Here is a 9,571-nt window from a genome sequence, read left to right as displayed (position 1 = left end):
TGCCCCAAACCAGTTTCATTAGAAAGGCAATAATGAGAAGATGGTTTAAAACTTTTTTATTTTTTTTAGCGTAGTAGCACACGCCGGGTATCGCTAGTAGCATGTAATTATAGAATATATATATATAAAAGAAACCCTAAAAGATAATCCCTCTTTCTACTAGTGAAAACCGTATGAAAATCCGTACAGTAGTTTCTGAGATTAGCCCGAACAAACAAGAATTCTATTCTATTCTTTTAGTAGATGAAACCTGAAAAAAGCTTGAATATGCAATCAAAACAAAAATCACTGCGTTTAATATTCTGTGTTGATTTTGGCTTTCCTCTTACCCGAAAACGTTATCGAATCGATTTAGTCGCTCGATGTAAAAGTAATCGAATGCGGCGAGTAAAAAATTGAACGAAACGAGAGATAAAAAAACGTGATGCTGCTTCACGCACGAGCTCCTCTGGCCGGAGCCCGATGTCTTTGACATCGATAACTGATTCATAGTCGAAGACACCGTTTAGAGACTATACAGTTTGGAAAAATCGCTAGAAATTACTACTACTACTCCTATTTTTAACCCCCGACCCAACTAATGAACCGATTTTGATTTTTTTTGAAAGGTGGCTTGATCGAGAGTGTTCTTAGCAATCATCCAAGAAAATCGGTTCAGCCGTTTGAAAGTTATCAGCTCTTTTCTAGTTTTCTTATAGAGGTTTTTGTCGGGGATTTTTAAATTTTGAATTATAACGTTTAAACTACTACTCCTATGTTGGTTTTAGGGTGATGTATTTCCAGAGAAAAAAACCGGCCAAGCGCGAGTCGAATTCGCGCACCGAGGGTTCCGTACTCGGGTATTTGTTTCGACATTATTATGAGTAAAAACAAATAAAAATATTTTTAAGAATGAACAGGTATATGATACCCCTTTCATATGATACCCCACTTGGTGTATGTAGTTTGAAAACTTAAATAATTTTTTTAATGATGTAACCACATTTGCTCAACCAAGACGGCTTCATCGGACCTCTGTATGTATATCATATCCTTACTCTGTGGCTAAACAGTGTTCGCAAAGCATCTTGACAGCTTCTTTCGTAATTGGAATGTCACTTCTTTGAAAATGAAACGGTTACTAAAGGAATTTCTAAAAAATCTATAACAGAATTTAATTTAAACCCCAAACTGTGGTTAATACATTTTTTTGGATACCATGGTACAGTTACTTACTTAAACTTTTTTTTTTTTTAATCTTGTTTTTTGGAGTTTTTTCCATTTGGAAAATGCCACTCCGTAAGGCCACATTAGGTATTTAACTACTTATTTGCGTAAGGCCTTACTTCTTATGTTAAAATAACTTGCTTGTAAATCGGTCCAACGCCCGACAAAGTTTCATGGAATCAACTAGCTGAGCTTCCAGTTGCCCACAAAATGGTGTAGCTTTCATGATTTGAAAAGAGCAACTGCTGAGTTTCTTGCTGACTCTTCTCAGTAGAATCTACATTCCGAAGCGGTGATAAAGTCACAGCCGTCGCATAAGAGGCAATAGTGGTCCTACGTGAAATAAGTTATAAACTTTAACTTTTTTGGCCCAACAGCTACCAATCTATTAGTTTAACTTTAGTCTTAGTATTAATTAATTACTTGCAACCACACACGCCTTCGATCAGCGAAAATATAAATCCTTGTTATTCCCTGTCCCGTGGGAATTAAAAAAACCTTACCCTAGTCCCTTGTCTACAAAATAATGAGAACATAGCTGTACAAAATTTCAGTTTTTTAGGCCTATGATTTTTCTTACTTTAAAAAAAATGTTTATGGGATCCCAAGACTTTCCTTTTAGTAATTCAGTTCTAGAAATGTACCGACTAAGTTTTGAAAGAATTCACAAACAAACGTCTAAGTACCTTACTTACCATTTCCTAAAAAATCTAAGTGATATTAGTACCTACAAAAGTAAAAGACATTTATCACCTTTTAATAACTCTTGTGGTTTTTTGTCGCGAATACTTGCTCGTTCGTGTCGCATCGCCTATCATGTCTCACGATACCTCATTATTCCATATTAATAATCTTAAGGCCATTACAAAACTCGAATAAAATTACATCTCTAAACAAGTACCAAAAAACTATCATTCATTGTTTTCAATTTTAACTTTTAATCTAACAGTAACCTATATTATAAGAGAAAGGGAAAACTGATACTGAATTCTCTCTCTGTTTTTTAGGGTTCCGTACCTCAAAAGTAAAAACGGAACCCTTATACGGTTGTCTGTCTGTCTGTCTGTTTGTCTGTCCGTCCGTCTGTCGTGTTTGTCATGAAACCTATAGGGTACTTCCCATTGACCTAGAATCATGAAATTTGGCAGGTAGGTAGGTCTTATAGCACAAAACCGCGAATTTGTGGCTACATCATTTAAAAAAAAATTGAAATATGTTTCAATTTTCAAAGTAAGATAACTATACCAAATGGAGTATCATATGAAAGGGCTTTACGTATACATTCTAAAACAAATTTTTATTTATTTTTATGTATGATAGTTTTTGATATATTGTGCAAAATACCCGAGTACGGAACCCTCAGTGCGCGAGTCTGACTTGCACTTGGCCGGTTTTTTTAAGGTATGTGATATTTAGCAGTGCAAGACCAGAGTGAACTGGAGTGAGGGAACTCTCGGTTTGATCTTAAATCGATAATATGTCAAATATTAGGCTGTAGCTGTCATGAAATGAAAGAAAAAGGGACTATTTTAAAGCTATGCAGGTAGCCCTAAAGTATCAGTTGGATTAGCAGGGTTGAATTTTCAACTTTCGTCAGACTTTTACACGTAAAAAAATTATCATCAAACATTTTAAGTATTTAAAGACTGCTGACGAAATGCTAAAAGTTGATGTTTATTTTTATTATGAGAAAATATGTTTTATTATCCCATAAAAAGCCGACGACTTTTAATGAGTGCTTTTTTTGCTAAAAATGCCCAGCATTTCCCATTAACATTTTGGCACTACTGACATTATTATAATTCATAAAAATTACAAATTCCATTACGAAAAAGCACGTTTTTCGTGTAGGTGAAGGATTTAAAAAATTCTACACATTACACATGTAATATTAAGTTCGCCGTTTGTTTTTTTTTTGTAGCATTTGGCTGCAATCAGACCTGCTGGCAAGTGATGATGCAGATGATTCAGATGGAGCGCACTGGCCTAGAAGATGGCCTATTCATTCATTCTTGACTTAAAGGTTCCTATAATAATTAAAGTGGAAGGGGAAAAAGATGCCGGAAGAGCGTTCTTAAAACCGAGAGTTTCATCACTCTAGTTCACTCTGACAGCACTGAATGAAAATCACCAAGCTCGTTTGAATTTACGAAGTAACACTTTTATATCACTCAGTGAAGCAGCAATGTGGAACCAACCAATGTCAAATAAGTTTGATGACTATCATTTAGTGTTGATCACTGAGTTAACGAATCAGCCCGCTGGCCATCAATCAACTCGAAATAATTCATTAATCACCATCTCAATAATGTCAGAGCTCGGAATGTAATTATTCTAGTCATTAAATTAATTATTAAACCAATTGTTTTATTAAATAAGACACGAGTATGAGCTAATTATGAATTACCGTTTACTTGCCCACCCACAGTAGTAAATAAAATTGTAATGGATATTTAATTAGGGCCTACACAAAAGGCTTAAACAAACAAACATTTATTAATAAGAACCGGCCAAGTGCGAGTTAGACTAGCACATTGAGAGTTCCGTACTTTGGAAAAATACTAATTGTAACCGATAAGAAGTATGATGATTCTAATAAAACTGCCATAAACCTTCCAAGTTTCCATTTCTATCCGTTTCCATCTTAGATTGCTTCGTCACTTCCCACCAGGTGAGATTGCAGTCAAGTGCTAAGTTGTGATGGAATAAAATACAAATATACTTGTAATTACTCTGTTGTTTTTTCTCCAACTGAGAATTTAAGTTTGTAATCCCAAAAAATTACTAAAATTTAACGATTTAGGTATAAGATGATATTAATATCAACTTGATATCTTCACAGGTTCCTGTGAAAAAGGGTGTTGATAGGTAGACGGACAACGAAGAGACCTTATAAAGGTTTACTTTTTTCTTTTGAGGTGCGGAACCCTAAAAAAGCTTCTACGGAATTTAAATTAATAAACATACTTTATATTATCTACTGTTTGTTTTAAGGTTAATTAGAGGATGTTTGTAAGAAAATTATAAAGGTTTAACTTTTAATCATACATCAAGATATAATTGCCTAAAATAGCAAATATTAATGACTGTTATCCATTGCAATGGGACCTGCATGTGACATGTTATGAAAACGATATACAGTGGACCCCCGACAAACGTTTTGCAGGACATTGTCGAACTATCGGATTTGTCGGATTATAGAATACTGCCTAAGACCCCATATAGTCCGGAATTTTTTACAAAAGAGTATCTTGTAATCCGACAAATTACAGGTCTAATGACAAGATTCTATATGTTATACATACTCTGAAGTACTAATCATACTTTACTATGTATGTCGAATTTTGTAAATTCTATAATAATAGACATGTCGGATTACAGGGGGTGCCGGATTAGACAGGGGCCGGATTACCGGGGGTCCATTGTATACAATAACGAAGCGAGTAAGCGAGACGTCAACCATCGAGTATCTCGCTTGCTGCGCGTTGATTGCAATTGTATGTTGGCACTATAAAATGTATGTACTTACAGAGTACGACTTTAAGAGGTGTCTTTCCGCAACTCGCTCCATACCCGCTCGTAGTTCGTCTCTCATTGGAATACTAACCAATCATACTCAATGGAATTTTGTAGAAACGTTCCGAGAACTAATATTCTATGCCTGTGGTTTTCCAGGTTTTCGTTAAAACATTCGGTTTCAAAGTTACGCGGTCTTAAAAATTCACATATAAATCTTTGAGCCCCTGTAATTTTAATACTACATATTTTTAGAAAAATCTAAAACACCACAGGCACAGATATTAGTTTCAAAAATATGTCTGCAAAATTTCATGGACTTTGGTTGCTTAATATTTAAATGAAATTGGGACTACGATTGTATGGAGTAAGTGACGGAGAGAGCCCTGTTAAGAAGCCCTTTTTTGAATGTTTATTCTTTTACCATGCGGGATAGGTGTCGTGTAAATCAGCTACGACTTTTAAGTGTTGTAATTTTAAGTCTTCACTTTCAATACTTCATATGCATTATAAGTATAGATTGTTACCTATTTGGTCGACGTAAGCCCGACTAGTTTTAAACCCATCCGGGGTCCTTCCACGTTTACGTCGTATGAAACACTAGATGATGCCCGAGACTTCGTCCGCGTGGATTTAGGTTTTTAAAATCCAGTGGGAGCTCTTTGATTTTCCGGCATGAAAAGTAGCCTATGTGCTAATCCAAGATATTATCTATCTCCATTCCAAATTTCAGCCAAATCCGTCCAGTAGTTTTTGCGTGAAGGAGTAACAAACATACACACACACATACACACATACACACAAACTTTCGCCTTTATAATATTAGTGTGATTAGTGTGAAGTGTGATAGCCCCCCTTAGTTTACACATGAGGGTTCTTTAAGCCAATAGCCGGCTTTAACAGAGGGGAACGTTGTGAGTAGAGCCTCCCTCTTCAGAGGTTAATGAGTTTAATGCATGGGTATTGAATTAGACGACATGTTTTTAACTTTATATCTAGCCCCTCCCCTGTAATTCACTGGCAACGACGTTAAAGTTCCATTCCATCAGCCTGTATGCGTCCACATAGGCCTTTCCAAGAGCGCGCCACTAAACAAGCGCGGGAGTGGACGAGGAAGGCAGATAAAGCTGCAACTGACTAATTTATTATCACACTAATATTATAAAGGCGAAAGTTTATATGTGTGTGTGTATGTGTGTGTGTGTATGTTTGTTACTGCTTCACGCAAGAACTACTGGAGGGATTGGGCTGAAATTTAGAATGGAGATAGATTATACCCTGGATTAGCACATAGGCTACTTTTTATCCCGGAAAATCAAAGAGTTCCCATGGGATTTCGAAAAACCTAAATCCGCGCGGTCAAAGTCGCGGGCATCGGCTAGTTATTAGTATAGTAAGTTAATATATAAGTTACCGAAAGACCTTGGGTCCCCAGGTGTTTTGGCGATCTTGTACTGGAAAGCGCAGCGTTGAAAGACCCATACTAGATGGACAAACGATTCGCAGGGAGCCACTGGATTCAGGCGGCGCAAGACCGCGGTGTATGGAAGTCCCTACAAGAGACCTATAATGTCCAGCAGTAGACGTCTATAGATTGATAATGATGGTGATGATGAATATCTAAGCACACAGGCTGTTAAAGCAAGTGTTATTTAATTCCTTAGAACACACATAACTCTAAACTAAATTTAGAGTATCTGCATCTTTTTAGGGTTCCGCACCTCAAAAGGAAAAACGGAACCCTTATAGGATCACTTTGATGTCTGTCTGTCTGTCTGTCCGTCCGTCCGTCCGTCCGTCCGTCCGTCCGTCCGTCCGTCCGTCCGTCCGTCCGTCCGTCCGTCCGTCCGTCCGTCCTATAAGGTACTTCCCGTTGACCTAGAATCATGAAAGGTAGGTACGTGGGTCTTATAGCACAAGTAAAGGAATAAATCTGGAAACCGTGAATTTGTGATTACATCACAGAAAAAAAAATTAAAATGTGTTTTAATTTTCAAAGTCAGATAACTATACCTACTGGGGTATCGTATGAAAGGGCTTTACTTGTTCTAAAACTGTTTTTTTTAAGCATAATAGTTTTTGATTTATCGTGCAAAATGTCGGGAAAAAACCCGAGTACGGAACCCTCGGTGTCGCACTTCGCCGGTTTTTTCTTTTTAACATTGCTACTCGTAAAACAGGACGGAGCATGAATTTTACATATTTTAAGGATTCTAAATTTAAGTGCACGCTAAGTACAAATTTAAAGAATAGGCTCGAAGGTGGTAGCCAAAGTCACGAAGTTTGACAGCTCTAAATTAAATTTAAAACTGTCAAAATATGTCTGTACTTTTCATATTACATTAGTAAGAAGAGGATGCAAATACTTTAAAATTAAGTTGTGCTCAGAACCTTGTGGCGCTAAGTGATTAAGCGTTCCAGTACGATGCCATGTAGAACCAAAGAGGTATGCGTATGGGCCCAATAAAAGCTGTCATACCCCTTCCAGGTTAGCCCGATTCCATCTTAGACTGCATCATCACTTACCATCAGGTGAGATTACAGTTAAGAATCAGTAGGAACCAATAGCATACTAAATATAAATAGCCTTTAACTAAAGTGGCAAAGAAAGTGCTGGTTTGGCCGAGAATCCTAAATTATCCGCGTATTTGTAATGCGATTAAAATGAGAACATGGTGTAAACGGCCTTGTACTAGGAGTCACCACAATGCAATGATTTGAAGGATTTCCTGAAAAAGTGTCTTATATAGTAGGTTGTATGAAGTTTTATATTTAACAATGATTTTAATAGGAAATACCTAACTTGCAAACTTTGTGATAGAAAAGTAGTTACTGGGGAACTTCTTAGCTGTACTCTACTGTAAATAAACATCACACTGCATTTTATTATAATCAAAGATTTATGGATTGAGAGTTCAGAGTGCCAACGCTTGCTTTGTATTTTTCAAAGTGACGATATAAGTATAATGTGTAAACAAGTGTAAATTAAAAATTTATACCACCCCCGACAAGTGAAGGTTACAGTAACTAGAAAAGAGTCTAACTTTCAAACGGCTGAACGAATTTTCTTGGAATATAGCTAAGAACACTCTCGATCAAGCCACCTTTCAAACCAAAAAAAATTAAATTAAAATCGGTTCATTAGTTTAGGAGCTACGATGCCACAGACAGATACACAGATACACACGTCAAACTTACAACACCCCTCTTTCTGGGTCGGGGGTTAAAAATTAGTTCTCACGCGCCATTTTAACTTTATGTGTCAAATGTCATATCAAAAGTACGATTTTAGGCCTTAGTTTAAAGGCACAAAGGTGATTACTGTACTTTTGAAATGACAGTTGACCCATAGAGTTAAAATGGCGCTCGGAAAGTCATTTTGTACGGACAGACTAATCAGCGCTGCAGTGGCCAAGTACCACTTTAATGCAATGCAACATTTTTGATGTGTGTCTCGTTTGAAGTTACATAAAAAATGTCTATTTAATTTTTTTATCATTATTTGACTCTTAGATACCTAATATAGTCTATACATCTATATCTATAAGTACTAATATTATAGATGCGAAAGTATATATGTGTGTTTGCTTGTTTGTACTTCCTTCACGCCCTAACTAAGCAACCAATCAACTTGATTTTTGGCATAGAGATAGTTGAAAGTGTGGAAAGTAACATAGGCTACTTTTTATCCCGGAAAATCAATAAACTCGGGATTTTTAAATATCCACGTGACCGAAGAAGAACGAAGAAAAAGAATGAATGCTTTTGCCGAGAAACGTTAGTTGATCAGAGTCACAGTTTTACGAATGATACCTTCAAGTGTAAGCAATACGGCTTTTACTCTTTTTCTCGATTATTTAGATTAGATCCAAAAATGAACGGAACCATGGTGACCCTAGTTGTACATCTCAACTATTTGTCTGTTCGCGTGCGGGTAATCACAATCTGGAGTTGTTAGAGCACCCCGACATGCAACGCCGGGGTCTGAGCTAAATGCGAGCCGTTCGAACATAAAAGCAGTATTTAAATAACCGTGCGGATATTTGTTTGGGCATTTTGGTGTCTTGTACTGCACTTAAGCAGAGTTCACGACAGTTAGGGAACTTCTAACATAACTCAAAGTTTAAAAAAAACCTCTATAAGAAATCTAGAAAAGAGCTGATAACTTTCAAACGGCTGAACCGATTTTCTTCGATTATAGCTAAGAACACTCTCGGTCAAGCCACCTTTCAAACAAAAAAAAACTAAATTAAAAGCGGTTCATTCGTTTAAGAGCTACGATGCCACAGTCAAGCTTATAACACCCCTCTTTTTGAGTCGGGGGTTAAAAAAGGAAAACGTCGAGGCGTAGAGGGCTCTCTCCGTCACTCGTTTCATACAATCGTAGTTCCAATTTCATTTGAATATTAAGCAACCAAAGTCCATGAAATTTTGCAGACATATTCTAGAAACTAATATCTTAAAAATTTTCACACAAATCTTTGAGCCCCTGTAATTTTAAAACTACATATTTTTAGAAAAATCTAAAACGCCACAGACAGAGATATTAGTTTCTAGAATATGTCTGCAAAATTTCATGGACTTTGGTTGCTTATATTCAAATGAAATTGGAACTACGATTGTATGAAGCGAGTGACGGAGAGAGCCCTGTTAAACTTTGACAATTTATTAAACTTTAAGGGTGTCTGGCAGCGGGTTGACACGACACTAATGCATGGCAATGCATGACGCGATTTCCAATACTATTCCGAAGAAAACATAAAAAAATTAGACTTTATACTTTGACATAAGATTTTTTACACCTTTAGTACCTGTCATCTTCCAAAGTCACCATGATTCAAAGTTTATA

This window comes from Maniola jurtina, chromosome 14, assembly GCF_905333055.1.
Source record: "Maniola jurtina chromosome 14, ilManJurt1.1, whole genome shotgun sequence".
NCBI lineage: Eukaryota > Metazoa > Arthropoda > Insecta > Lepidoptera > Nymphalidae > Maniola > Maniola jurtina.
Note: the sequence above shows the minus strand (reverse complement) of the source record.